Source organism: Culex pipiens, chromosome 3 (genome assembly GCF_016801865.2).
Source record: "Culex pipiens pallens isolate TS chromosome 3, TS_CPP_V2, whole genome shotgun sequence".
Taxonomy (NCBI): Eukaryota; Metazoa; Arthropoda; class Insecta; order Diptera; family Culicidae; genus Culex; species Culex pipiens.
Window position 1 is genome coordinate 128293173 of NC_068939.1, and position 14744 is coordinate 128307916.

General features: G+C 34.7%; 1 protein-coding gene across 2 annotated transcripts in view; it reads right to left on the bottom strand.

The window, feature by feature from the left end:
• Nucleotides 1–14744, bottom strand: part of LOC120430524 (uncharacterized) — a 444462-nt gene that overhangs the window by 374821 nt on the left and 54897 nt on the right. For both annotated transcript variants that reach the window (XM_052711253.1, XM_052711254.1), the window contains exon 2: nucleotides 7574–8638. The gene's annotated coding sequence lies outside the window, so the exon portion shown is untranslated. The remainder of the gene's footprint in view (nucleotides 1–7573; nucleotides 8639–14744) is intronic.

A 14744-nucleotide genomic window follows, 5' to 3' on the forward strand; every position in this document is an offset into this window, starting at 1 on the left:
TGACTTACAATGAGAATGTCCATGACTTAAATAGAGAATGTGACTTAAATTAAGAATCTTTGGGATTTCGTAATTTATCGGAGAATTTTCAAATAAATCAATTGTGTTTTGTTGAGTTATGTTATAAAAACATTTAAACATGGTTTTGGAACACCTGGGATGTTCTAATCCATCCGAAGCTTTCAAATTTTGACAACGGATCCTATCCAGTCTGCTTCAGTGAGTGCGGTAGGATACAGTGCATTGTTTTAACAACTTAATGGGATGATCTGGGCCATCCAAGTACTCCCTGGAGTTAAGATCTGAGGGTCTACCGCCGTAACGAGCCAGAGTTCGACGTATTTTAACCCCGGAACATATCCGCATAGCTTCAGTGAGTATGGTAGACTTCTTTGCTGATGTGTTGAGATGTTCTGGGTCATCCAAGGACTACCTAGAAGATAAGATAGACCACCAGATCTTAACTCCAGGGAGTCCTTGGATGACCCAGAACATCTCAACACATCAGCAAAGTAGTCTGTCATACTCACTGAAGCTATGCGGGTAAGTCCCGGGGTCAAAAACCGTCGACCTCAGGCTTGTTACGGCGGTAGACCCACAGATCTTAACTCCAGGGAGTCCTTGGATGACCCAGGACAGCAAATGAAGTATTGCTTTGAATAATAATGCTTGTGTTTGAAAAAGTAACTTATGTTTAAAGAATCTGTTCTAAATAATACAGTTTAACGGTGCACATCAACCAGTGCTCTTTGCACACATATTTTAGTATCTTCAAAACTACGGGAACTATCGATATCATTTTCTATTCATCCCCTATAGAATTGTCTACAAAAAAATAAAAAACAAATATTTCTACAATCAGATTGTTGCAGGATTAGGTTAATGAATTTGAATATTTTGGAATAAGAATACAACAACTTCCTTGATTGCTTTGCACCCTTAAGAATAAGGTTTTTTTATGAATTTGTTTACTCGGTAGAACACAAATCTCAAGTCCAACGATATCTCCGTAAACTATTTGAAAAATTTACTATTGTATAAATAAAAGAATGCCTAATTCACAAAAAAATGCAAATTTGCAGATTTTTGTTTATCTTGACGTTTGAAAGAATGGAAAATTAAATTGTTGTAAAAGATGTGCTTTTATTACTTTAGCCATTAGACAAATAACGCAACGCAACTGATTGTAGCTTAATTAGAAATGAAACTTTAAAGTAAAAAAATTATGCTGATGTTTTTTTGGCAAAGTTAGAAATAACACGAAATTTTAAAATGAAAAATATTGTTCTAAATGAAAAAATGTCCCTTCTGGGTCAATGTAGATTCGAAAAGTACATTAAATTTCCCATAAAATGACATGTTCCAAAAATTATGTCAGTCGAGTAACGGAAAATGGGAGAATTTTCAAAACTTTTTAAGTGTTTTTTTCGATGAAAAATATGTTTTTTCGAAATTCTGAGTACGCCACCAAATCGGGCGTCTAATTTCAAATAAAAGTCCCTTTGACACCAAATTTCTATCTCATCACCGTTTCAGGCTGCAAATTATTGAAAAACACCTCTTTTTTCGCGTGTTCAAAAATTAAAGGGGTCGTACCGCCCCTCCGTCACGAGATATCAAAAAACGGACCTCGGATTCGTGATCAGGGACAAAAGTTACCTCTTAGGACAAAGTTTCACGCAAATCAAAGAGGGGTCGGGGCAACTTTTCCCGATTTCGTGTGAGTTGGTAGAGAATTACCCATTTTGAAAAAGACTTTCTTCTTGAAATTGAATTCTTGGGGAAAAATAAAAAAACAGCAAAAATTGCAATTATTACACTAGCCAGTAGAGATCTAAAATTTTTAATTGTTACTTCACAAGTGAACATTCAACATTTCAGGTCCATCAATCCACAGTTACCAGCAAATAAATCAACGAGTTATTTCGTAATCAACCATTATGCCACTGATTTCCAGTAGATTCAGGGTCCGTTTCAAAGCCCACAAAAGCGTCATCTGGCCACCACAGAGCAACCATTCAGTCAAAGGGCCTCTGCTGGTTGGTTCAAATCGCGACCATAGTTGAAACAAGCACCTAAAAATGATGAGAAAACGAATGACACTAATTTAAAATCCACCCCATTGTTGCTGCACTTGTGTTGTCCGGCATTGTGGTGGTGCATACTTGTGTACGTGAGCCATCCGCCGACATCGTCGTGACATAAAAATCTACGCACCGCCACCGGTCGTGGTGAAGGCTAACGGAGGCTCGAAAACCGATAGTGATCACCGACCAGTGTTGCCAGCAAAAAAAAGAAAAGAATTTTTAAACATTATTTCATGTCAAATTTTTGATGATAAGTTTGAACGATTACTGATTTACAAAAAAAAAAACTTGTTTGATAAATTTAAAAAAAAAGAAGTTACAGCCGAACTGGCAACACTCTTCACCACGCAAAATTTTCATTACCCTCATTAGTGGTCAGATCAGAGCGAAAACTGTCCGAATAAAGTCATCGTCAAAACCAAAAAACAACAACAAAAAAAACACCCAGTGAAGGTTTTGCATTATTCGCCGTTGGTATTTGTTTGATTGCTGGCAGTTTTACCCTCATTGAAGAGCGTTAATTCAGCGTACAGTCGTCAGTCGGTGCAGCGCAGCGCTGGCTGATGACCTGCAATTATGGCGCTGCTGTTCCACACTGGCCAGTCAAAATTTGGTTGCAACTTTGAAACGCCACAAGGTCAGTCATGAATAAACCGTGATCGAACAAATTGACGCAACGGTGATGAATTGTGGTTCTCTGGGAAATAAAGACTCTCGGAACAACTCGTGATTTGCACAGTTTTATTTAAAATGTAACCTTTATTGCTTTTGTTGTCTATATTTTGTGTTGGAAAGTGTCATTATTTAAGGTTAATTGACAGATTAGATTTTTTACTGAGTTATGCACTCAAATATTTTATTTTTCTGTTTTAGTTTATTCCACAACCAAAAAAAATCATCACGTCTACCCTTAATTTGTCTCATTGAGGTTAAGAGATTCAACACCATTAGCTTCTTTCCAATTGTTGTGGCTACACTAAAACAGGTGTTGATCGATGCATAATTTGGCCAATTAACCTTGCATAAATGGCTTTTGTAAATGGTTTAGGTGTTGAAAACCATTCGAGATCGAATTACAGTCCATTCAAAAGGCGTTCAGTTAGTAGAACCTTTGGCCTAAAATATTTTCATCTGGAATTTTTCTTACATTGAAATGAGCGCAGAAAAGTTGAACTTTTCAGCACTTGTATCGAAAAGCAACATTTTTCAATATTTTTTTGTTTTAAACGGTGAGTTTACTTAACACATGAATGTTTGACATAAAATTTCATTCAAAAAGCGTTTTTCGGAATTGCAAAAAATGTTGTACATAACTCTTTGCAAAACTTGATTTTATCAGCACTCATCGTATTAATCCAACTCGGAAAAAACAACGTTGAGTAAATGAACGACTTCTGCTAAAAAAAAATCTTTTGCAAATTGTTGCAAAAACTACTATTTTATACTGGAACAATCATGCTGAAAATGATTATCAAAGCCGGATAATATGTTTTGAGTTGCATTGAAATTTTGAAGTTTTTTGAACTTATTCAAAAAAAATTATCTGTGATATATTTAAATAAACCTTAAGTTTTTCAAATTTAAACTTTTCGGAAAAAATTAAGAAGAATTTGATTGTTTCCATGTTTCAGAATGAATTTAAAAAATAGAAACTTGAACTTGATAAGAAAGAGTTGATTCCAAATATGAGCAATTCTCGCTGAAACCGTCCCACTAGATGCACATGTTCTCAAATCGTTACGGCAATGTTCTCATTCGATTCAGCGCACCAAAAAACCATAAAAACAACCTTCGAACCAATGAAAATGTCAGCCGTTAGCCACCTGTAAATAAAAACTTGTTTTGAACAATGGATTTTTTCGAAAAAATGCCCTAATTTGAAGAAATGATATCTCCCAAAATACATTACCAAACATCAAAAACTTATATATCGTTGGAAAGGTAATCGCGAGGGCTTTCTATCGCACTTTGATAAACATTTTAAAAAATATTTTTTCAAGGGTAATTTTCAGGATTTTTGGGAAACTTACTCTTAATTTTGAATTTTGACCGTGTTCGCAACCACTTATCGTTACGAAACCATTTTCATTCGAAAGATTGGACGATTTTGCATAAAATTAGCTTGAGAAAAGTAGTGTAATGAAATAGTTTTCGTATAGTTATTAACGGATGAATGAAATTGGTCAAATTTCAGTTAAAAATAATCAAAGCTCAGACTTCAGAAATGAGCCTTATTTACAGGCAAAACAAAGCAGGATTGTATTTGAGCCGAATGTACAGTCATTTGAGGCAAATATGGACCTATAGGATGAATAGGGACAGATATTTCAACTATGCTTTCACTCATTAGATCATATTTTTAATTTGTTTATGTAAAAGCATACATAAACAAACAAGTTTCTAAATTTTAAGCTTTCAAGTACTCTGAAAACTAATGTCCTTACTTAGACTGTAGTCTCGATTCGCCACATTTCACTGAAGTAATATTTTATGTACAGAATTTGTTTTAGGAAGGTCTGCTTTATTTGTAATCGTGCACATAAAAGTGCAAAGTTGAAATCAATATTTTTTGATCAAATTAAAATTTGGTGGGGCTGTTGATACCATCAAAACAAGCAAGAAACTTGATTTGCGTCAAAATCGGACTACGCCCTTTTATTTGACACCACCTAAGGTTTCGTTTTTTTTTGCAAACAATGTTAAAAACCTTCATTTTCAAACAGCTATGTCTCTAAAACCGCAAGCCGTAAAAAGTCGATCCAGAATTTACTAGAAGGATAATTTTACGTTGAATCAATAGGTGTAGTCTGTTTTTCAATTATAACTATTTTCAGTGTATTTATGTTGCGCAAATGAAAACTTTGTAATAGGTTTTCATATTTAGAGCAATTAAAATTAAAGTTGAATGAATCCCAACGTAGTCCGATTTTGACGCAAATCAAGTTTCTTGCTTGTTTTGATGGTATCAACAGCCCCACCAAATTTTAATTTGATCAAAAAATATTGATTTCAACTTTGCACTTTTATGTGCACGATTACAAATAAAGCAGACCTTCCTAAAACAAATTCTGTACATAAAATATTACTTCAGTGAAATGTGGCGAATCGAGACTACAGTCTAAGTAAGGACATTAGTTTTCAGAGTACTTGAAAGCTTAAAATTTAGAAACTTGTTTGTTTATGTATGCTTTTACATAAACAAATTAAAAATATGATCTAATGAGTGAAAGCATAGTTGAAATATCTGTCCCTATTCATCCTATAGGTCCATATTTGCCTCAAATGACTGTACATTCGGCTCAAATACAATCCTGCTTTGTTTTGCCTGTAAATAAGGCTCATTTCTGAAGTCTGAGCTTTGATTATTTTTAACTGAAATTTGACCAATTTCATTCATCCGTTAATAACTATACGAAAACTATTTCATTACACTACTTTTCTCAAGCTAATTTTATGCAAAATCGTCCAATCTTTCGAATGAAAATGGTTTCGTAACGATAAGTGGTTGCGAACACGGTCAAAATTCAAAATTAAGAGTAAGTTTCCCAAAAATCCTGAAAATTACCCTTGAAAAAAATATTTTTAAAATGTTTATCAAAGTGCGATAGAAAGCCCTCGCGATTACCTTTCCAACGATATATAAGTTTTTGATGTTTGGTAATGTATTTTGGGAGATATCATTTCTTCAAATTAGGGCATTTTTTCGAAAAAATCCATTGTTCAAAACAAGTTTTTATTTACAGGTGGCTAACGGCTGACATTTTCATTGGTTCGAAGGTTGTTTTTATGGTTTTTTGGTGCGCTGAATCGAATGAGAACATTGCCGCAACGATTTGAGAACATGTGCATCAAGTGGGACGGTTTCAGCGAGAATTGCTCATATTTAGAACTTCAGAAATAATTTTAAAAGAAAAATTTATTTTGCAAACGAACAGTACCGTCATCAGGGGTGACATTGGGTCTGGGGGATGAGATTGGGTCATATAAATTTCAGCATTTTTGTATGACCCAATCTCACCCCCAGACCCAATGTCACTCCTGATGACGGTACTTCACATGGAGCAATTCTGTGAGATTTCGGTCATTCGATTTTTTTGTATTTTTTTATCCGGCTTCATCAACATTTCAACATTAACATTTCAAAAGAGCGTAATATTGAATTTTTGGCCCTTTTAAAATGTTAGTCTTGATTAAAAAAAATGAATTTATTGTTTTCGAAAAGATCGCAAATTTCAATTTCAATTTAAAAATCGGAACATGACCTGATATATAGACATTAGAAAATGGTGGGTTGTTAAGGTGAGACTAAGAAAACATAAATTTTCCTGTTTTTTAATCTTTGCATGGCAATATCTCAGCAACTAAAGGTCGTATCATCAAAGTTCAGAAAAGCAAAATATAGAGAATTTTCTCAGCTTTTTACAAATATTTTTTTCTTAAGGTAGACAAACATGGGCACCAATTTTAAATTCTGGAAATTTCTGAAAAATTGGCATTTGATGTCTCCTAAAACATATCAGAAAATAAAAAAATAAAAATAGTGTTTTTTGCAAATCAAGTTTTAGTGACAAAAAGTGAAATAAAAAATCACCAATTTTTTTTGCACTGTGTCATATTTTTTAAGTGTAGTCCTTATCCAAACCTACAACTTTGCCGAAGACACCAAATCGATCAAAAAATTCCTTCAAAAGATACAGATTTTTGAATTTTCATACATCATATTTGTATGGACAGCTGCCAAATTTGTATGGAAAATTATTGGTTTAAGCCTTTTTCAAATGCTAAGCTAGATTTAATTTTGAAGATATTTTTTCGCACTGGTTTTATTCATAAAGTCCAATAAAAAAACAATGAAAAAAGTAGAACGAAGAACAAATCTGAATGAACAAAAACATTAAAAACGAATTTGTTCAAATGTACCCTACTTATTGCATCGTCACTTAGAAGGCACACCGCATTGAAATAAGTTTGAGGCAAAATAATAATCAATTTTTCGAGTATTATCGCAAAAAAACAAAAAAAATATGTTGACGAAAAGGTTGAACAAGCTGTGGATCAATTTATGTTGAACAGGCCAATTGTATCTCAGAAACTGCAAAAAATCCGATAAAATCGCAGCTCATCATCATTATTCCAACATGGTTATTTATGATACCAATTCAGAATGCGGTTATGTCGTGACCACAACGCCCGCACGTCATTTCAACCTCACCTTAACCATTTTGTTCAACGCTCAACTCCATTGCCTGTACTGGTTTCGGCATAACCCTCAATCTTCTCTTTTTTTCCTACAATCACCCATTTGAATCAGATCATACAAACGCACTTTTACACAACTTGAACAAATTACATCATTTAATCAAAAGTCGCCCAAGTCCCGCCCGACTCAAACACAATACACAATGCCGCGTTCGCCGGCTATTTGCTACTTAACCTAAAACAGGCCTAAGATGACCAGACCCCCAGACTCTATCCCCCAAACTTACCTAATTCAAGTGATCTCCACGCAGCGAAAGAGACAGAGAAAAATCCGGCGTAACTTTTCGCAGTGGTTAAGTCACACTTGGGTCGTCAACGAGCGCCATCTGGGAGGACTTGCGACAAAGTCGCGTGAATAACCCTATTCTTCTAGCGATGCATAAGCTGCTTCTTCCGTCACTTTAGGAAACTTGCGTGCGCCACACTGAAACAATTTCACACACTCACATCACGCGATTTTCCCAGCAAATTTTTCACTTTCGTTAAGCTTCTCTCTTTTCGCTGCTTCTTCTTCTTCTTCTGTTTTAAGCTTTATTTAACTGGAATTATCTAACTGCTTCTTTTATTCCCACCTTCAAGCAAACATTGCACAACACCGGCTTTGACACCAATTTTCGTTAATTCTTTCCTCGCTTTTTTTTTTTTGCTTCTCAAACCCTCTTTTTAATGATTTACTTTTTTTCACCGCACTTTATTTCATTTATTCGGCCTGACACTGACACTCTTTTCCCACCAACACAGAAACGCGCGATGATACAATTTTTTTATATCCCATAAAAATTCGTGCAGCATCGGAAAACCCCTCCATCGAGATGGAAAAGTAGATTTTCATGGGAATTTTTCCGGCTCGCTTGTTTCGCGCCACTTCTTCTTATTCTCTCTTACTACTCTTTTTCATCCAATGCAATTTTCACGTTGTTCTCACTTTCAACACTGCAATTACGGAGCTTTTTCAGACTTGCTTTTGCTGTTGTTGTTGTTGTTGTGGAACAATTTTTTTTTCCTGCAGACTCGCACAAACTCAACACACAGATTCTGCTGTTGAGAACCAAGTCGAAGAGCTTTTGGCTAGTTGGGTGGAAAATCGTGCAGAAGGAGCAGAAAAAAACTACGTCGAAAATGTTGTGTTTCGTTTGTTCTGGAGGCTGGGGCTGAGTTTTAGCCGTGTTTGCCAGTACAAGATTGCCTTAGCTAAATTGGTTTCATAAATCTTGACTCTTGGGTGGAGATTCGAGCGATTCTGCGATGCAGTTGATGTTGTGTTGTTTTTCTGTGTTTTGTTTTGAGGAAATCTGAAATGAGAAAGGAGTAAAAAAACATGATTAAATTTAGATTGAGATTTTTTAGCGAAAAGTAAAAAGTGTTTTAGTGACGTGAGGAAATCTCGGATTATGGAAGGAATGTTTTTGATATAAACAGCTTCCTTCTGCGTTTCTGCTGAAAGTTTGAGATAACAAAATAAAGTGATCTTTGACCACCTTTAGTTAAGAATTGCTCACTTGCCGTGTGCCCATTTCTTCTAAATAGTTCTTAAAGTAACCCACAACTTTGTCAAAGACACTAAATCGATCTGAAAATCTCTCAAGATTTTGGATTATTTGCACAGCACTATTCTTTGGACAGTCCCAAATTTGTATGTAGGCTTGTATGGAGAAACCAACTATGGCTTATTTGAATCGATGGACAAAATTTCATCCAAATAAATAATACAAAAAGAAGATATTTTTTGCAAAATTCTTACTGTTTGAGCTAATTTTACTAAATAAACTGTATATTATTGCTTATATTTATGATAAATGGGTTGAACTTAAAATTAGAATGAAAACATCAATGGCTTAATGGGTTTTCCAATGAACGTTTGGCATAATTGGTCCAACACATCAGGGACGCATCATGAATGTTTGGCATACTTATTACTAGGCTTAGTGATTTTTCACGGTAGAAAATTGCAAATTTCGCGGGGACATTAATTTCAAACCATCAAATTTCACGGAAATTTCGCGGAACGTGAAAAACCTTTAAATAACTCAAAAAATCTTATGTCAAAATCACAGAAACTAATTGCTTCTTTTTATATAATTTTTCAATAAATTCAATAATTTCTACATTTACAAAATGGTTTCCAAGTGGTTTATGAATTTGATCTATATATATTTTGAAACGACATGTAGGGCATGTGTATTCTCATTGATTGTACTGTTTTTTTATATATATATATTCTACTAATATAGTTACAAAGTTTTTGCTGAATTGCTTCTATTTTATGAAATGATTTAAAAACTTGAATTATCTGCGACCAAGTAGATTTCTTAAAGATTTTCATCTCACTTCTCAAGACTGTATCAAAATCATAACAAAAAATTATATTTTTTCAATTTCCACGGGAACTATCCCATCAAATAATCAATTATCGCAAAAATTAAACAGGACTCAGAAAAAGCTGTATTGTTCTTCTACTGAGCAATTCAAATTCAATTATTGCAAATCTGATTTTACATCGAAAAATGAAGTTGAAAAAATTTTGCGACTAATATTTCGATTTTTTTGAAAAAATCAGGAATGATTCAAAAATTCATAACTCGGTCAAAGATTTTTTGCACAACCTGGAAATTTCCGAAAAGTTGGCATTTGATGTCCCCTAAAACATATAAAAAATAAATAAAAATAGTGTTTTTTTTTTTTGCAAATCAGGATTCAGTGACAAAAAGTTAAATAAGAAATCACATTTTTTTACCGTGCACCATTTTATCCATCCAGTCCTTATCCATACCTACAACTTTGCCGAAGACACCAAATCAATTGAAAAATTCCAACAAAAGATACAGATTTTTTAATTTTCATACATCATTTTTGTATGGACAGCTGCCAAATTTGTAAACGTAGTATTTGTAAATAGTTGTTGCTTGAGCCTGCAATCTAGATCTCGTTAGTAAGAATTAGAACTCTGGCTTTAAAGAATTCTAATGGGTTCATAACGATTATTTCAGGGTAAAAAATAAACTAGCTGTAAATTTAATTAAAGAAAAATAATAAATAGTTTATTAAACAAGAATGTCGAAATCGTATTTAGTACAATAATTTAAGAAATGTGTATATTTTGTGCTTTCTCTTATTTTGCTTTCATTTGAAAGCCGTTTTACAGTACATTATTTGAGAAACTGAGTATGATCGTAGTAGCTGTTTAAAACAGGAATGAGCTAAATATTTTTGAAATTTGAAAATTTACAACATTTTTCCCCTTAAAATAGACATAACTTTACTGAAAATGGATTAAATATTATACTTTTTTCTGCCAATTTGTTTGTCATTTTGTTTGCAACAATGCTACAACATTAGTTTTTGAATTCTGGCATGACAGTTTATTTACCAGAGTTGGACCGTGATTTTGGGAATCGATTTTTCTGACTCAGAATAGTCCCCCCAACAACCTCCAGGTGGAATCTCCGAGGTGCATGCAAGTTGCATAATAATCCCCTTCTTACCCACCGTGTGCTCAAAATGATATCCTGAACACGGGAAAAATAATAATTCTCAAAAAAAATTACATAATATTAACACCTATATCATTCAAATGTTGAAGCCATTTCTTGTAAATTAAATTTTTTATTCACTTTATTTTTGCATCCTTTCAAGATGTTTTAATATTGACATAGAATTTGTGTTTGAGCTGTTAAAATTTTATTAAAACTTATATGGGTGATACAAGAATCCAGTTCCGGTTTACGTGGAGAATTGCTCAAGGACTCTAAATGAAGAAAAGCATACAAATCAATTAATAAAAATAGAAATGAAAGATGTCTATTCTCAAGCTATCCCATTTCCTGAAACTAAGAGATGATTTTATTTTATTGACAAAAACTTTATGGAATCTGGAAAATTAAAAAAACATATTTAATATTGTTTTTTTTTAAGTTTAAATCTTTTAATGTGATATACAGTGTTTTCATCATGCAGCGATAAAAGGAATGTCAGAAAACCTTTTCCAATCACCTTTTTTTTCACAAACAAAATCGATAATTCAACATATTGCGATGGATTAATTTGACACCAGCCGGAAAACAAATACTTTTGATCAATAAAGGCTGCTAGCCATTTTTTTCAAAACGAGTTTATGCCATTGTCAGAAAAATAAGCTTATTTGTGTTTAGTACTAATATAAAAAATCTAAATACAATTCCACGAAAGTAAATTTTAAATTAAATTCACCCATAATTGTTTTCAACAATCCAATATCAAGCTGGCTTTTAAAAACTTTGAATAAAATTGGTAAAGCTCTTATTTACAATAAACTGAAACTTGGCAAAGCTTTCACACATTTTAAATCGTATGAATAGTTTGATGATAATATTTCTATCGTTGATTAAAATTAGAGATTTTCCGTAAATTTCTTTCTTTTTTTCCAGTTAATTTTCAAACTAAGTTTAAATTTGTAATCTATTTGAAAAAGTTTACTGTAGTTTACACAACACGTTGTTGCAACGAAATTTATGCAATATTTGTTGCAATTCTGAAAAGCACCCTTTGACTGGATTTTACGTAAAGCGTCTATGTGTTTAGTCAATTCACCTTTTGTTGTGTAAAAAATCAAAACAATCTTGAAAATTTCTGAAAAATTCTCCTTCGTAGCTCTAATTTTCGATTCTATAATTTTCGGTGAAAAAGAAGGTCACTTCGTCGTTCGAAAATGTCAGGAAGAGTAAAAAATAAATAAAACGAAGCTCCAAAATAGTTCAACTCGATGGCATCAGAATGTTTTCTACTTTCCATTTTTTATATAGAGATTTTTACGACATTTCAAATAAAAAACAATTCATGTGTTTTAACATCGTTGTTTCTTTAATCGGTAAATAAATTTTAATACTTGAGGAAAAAACTTGACTTAGGCAAATGCTTTGATATCGATCGACTTATAAAAAAGGTGTGTAAAATCCGTGCATTACAATTCAAGTCCCTTTGCTTAGAATGCTCATTAGCTCACAAAAAAACCCAGCAATAAATGTAATCACCCTCCAGATAATCTCCATCTAAATTAATTCTAAAGATTGCGTCCCCCCCCTCAAGGACCCCCACCGAAATGTCAAACAATTTCCGTCCCGCTAAATAAAATGCTCTGCACCCCACCTCATTACGGCGGTCTAGCCAAGCCCGCCAAGTAAACCGTCACCGACAGCCACTCAGTTTGCGTCGTTGGCTAGAGCGCAAAATTAATTCACCGCAAGATCCTCAAACAGCTATTTTTCACTTTAATTTCCGCTAAACACGTACTCGCTGCAGCGGTGAAGTTCTGCGCGCGGTTCTGACGTGACGGCCATCAAACGGATCCAAAACTAGAGGGGGGAGAGAGGGGGCACTTGGTGGTAAAAGGACCTTTTTTGTTTTAATTGCACTTCCGACACAGTCTCCGGTCGTCCATTATTTGCCCACTCTTGCGACGACGGGCTTCTCAACAAGTTATAGTCTTATTTAGGTTAAGCTGGGCACGGGGTTTGTTGGGGTGAAATGGACATACATTTTTTGGTCATTTTTAAGTGTCATGTCCTCAGTTGTCAGTTGTCAGATGTCAGATGTCAGATGTCAGTTGTCAGTTGTCAGTTGTCAGTTGTCAGTTGTCAGTTGTCAGTTGTCAGTTGTCAGTTGTCAGTTGTCAGTTGTCAGTTGTCAGTTGTCAGTTGTCAGTTGTCAGTTGTCAGTTGTCAGTTGTCAGTTGTCAGTTGTCAGTTGTCAGTTGTCAGTTGTCAGTTGTCAGTTGTCAGTTGTCAGTTGTCAGTTGTCAGTTGTCAGTTGTCAGTTGTCAGTTGTCAGTTGTCAGTTGTCAATTGTCAGTTGTCAGTTGTCAGTTGTCAGTTGTCAGTTGTCAGTTGTCAGTTTTCAGTTGTCTTCTGTCTTTTGTCTTCTGTCTTCTGTCTTCTGTCTTCTGTCTTCTGTCTTCTGTCTTCTGTCTTCTGTCTTCTGTCTTCTGTCTTCTGTCTTCTGTCTTCTGTCTTCTGTCTTCTGTCTTCTGTCTTCTGTCTTCTGTCTTCTGTCTTCTGTCTTCTGTCTTCTGTCTTCTGTCTTCTGTCTTCTGTCTTCTGTCTTCTGTCTTCTGTCTTCTGTCTTCTGTCTTCTGTCTTCTGTCTTCTGTCTTCTGTCTTCTGTCTTCTGTCTTCTGTCTTCTGTCTTCTGTCTTCTGTCTTCTGTCTTCTGTCTTCTGTCTTTTGTCTTCTGTCTTCTGTCTTCTGTCTTCTGTCTTCTGTCTTCTGTCTTCTGTCTTCTGTCTTCTGTCTTCTGTCTTCTGTCTTCTGTCTTCTGTCTTCTGTCTTCTGTCTTCTGTCTTCTGTCTTCTGTCTTCTGTCTTCTGTCTTCTGTCTTCTGTCTTCTGTCTTCTGTCTTCTGTCTTCTGTCTTCTGTCTTCTGTCTTCTGTCTTTTCTGTCTTTTCTGTCTTTTCTGTCTTTTCTGTCTTTTCTGTCTTCTGTCTTCTGTCTTCTGTCTTCTGTCTTCTGTCTTCTGTCTTCTGTCTTTTCTGTCTTTTCTGTCTTTTCTGTCTTTTCTGTCTTTTCTGTCTTTTCTGTCTTTTCTGTCTTTTCTGTCTTTTCTGTCTTTTCTGTCTTTTCTGTCTTTTCTGTCTTTTCTGTCTTTTCTGTCTTTTCTGTCTTTTCTGTCTTTTCTGTCTTTTCTGTCTTTTCTGTCTTTTCTGTCTTTTCTGTCTTTTCTGTCTTTTCTGTCTTTTCTGTCTTTTCTGTCTTTTCTGTCTTTTCTGTCTTTTCTGTCTTTTCTGTCTTTTCTGTCTTTTCTGTCTTTTCTGTCTTTTCTGTCTACTGTCTTCTGTCTTCTGTCTTCTGTCTTCTGTCTTCTGTCTTCTGTCTTCTAAGTCCAAGTTTACCCCACACATTGCTGCCGTCGTTGACGGTGGTGTCTTTTTTCTTAATTAAAATTTTAATTGAAGCCAGTCACAGGAGAAGGTCGCTACGACCTGGACAACCACCACGGGTGATGACCACTTCTCTTTCCGTATGCTGATGACCGGGAAAGGTCCTTAGAGCCAACGCAAACAGCAGCGGTCAACGGTGGTTCTTTCGTGCAAAAAAGCTTTTCGTGTTCGTTGATGGGTCAAGCCGGAAGTCTTTTGTTGGCGTTGAACGAGCCTTTTTTCCGAGTGCGTTAATTTTTCTTCTTTCTTTTCCTCCCGTTGACGCATTTTTTTCCGGTTGTTTCATTGCGTAGCTTGTTCCTATTGTTTTGACGTCTGAATCCGGATGAGCTCTTTTTTTTCTAGGAGATTTACTTTTCCACAAGAAGTGGAGATATTTGAGCAAAACAAAAATCAGAAATGACTTTTTAAGTTTCAAACTTTACTAACTCACTCACTCACTAATTCATTGAATGACTCACTCACTCACTCACTTACTCATTCTCTCATT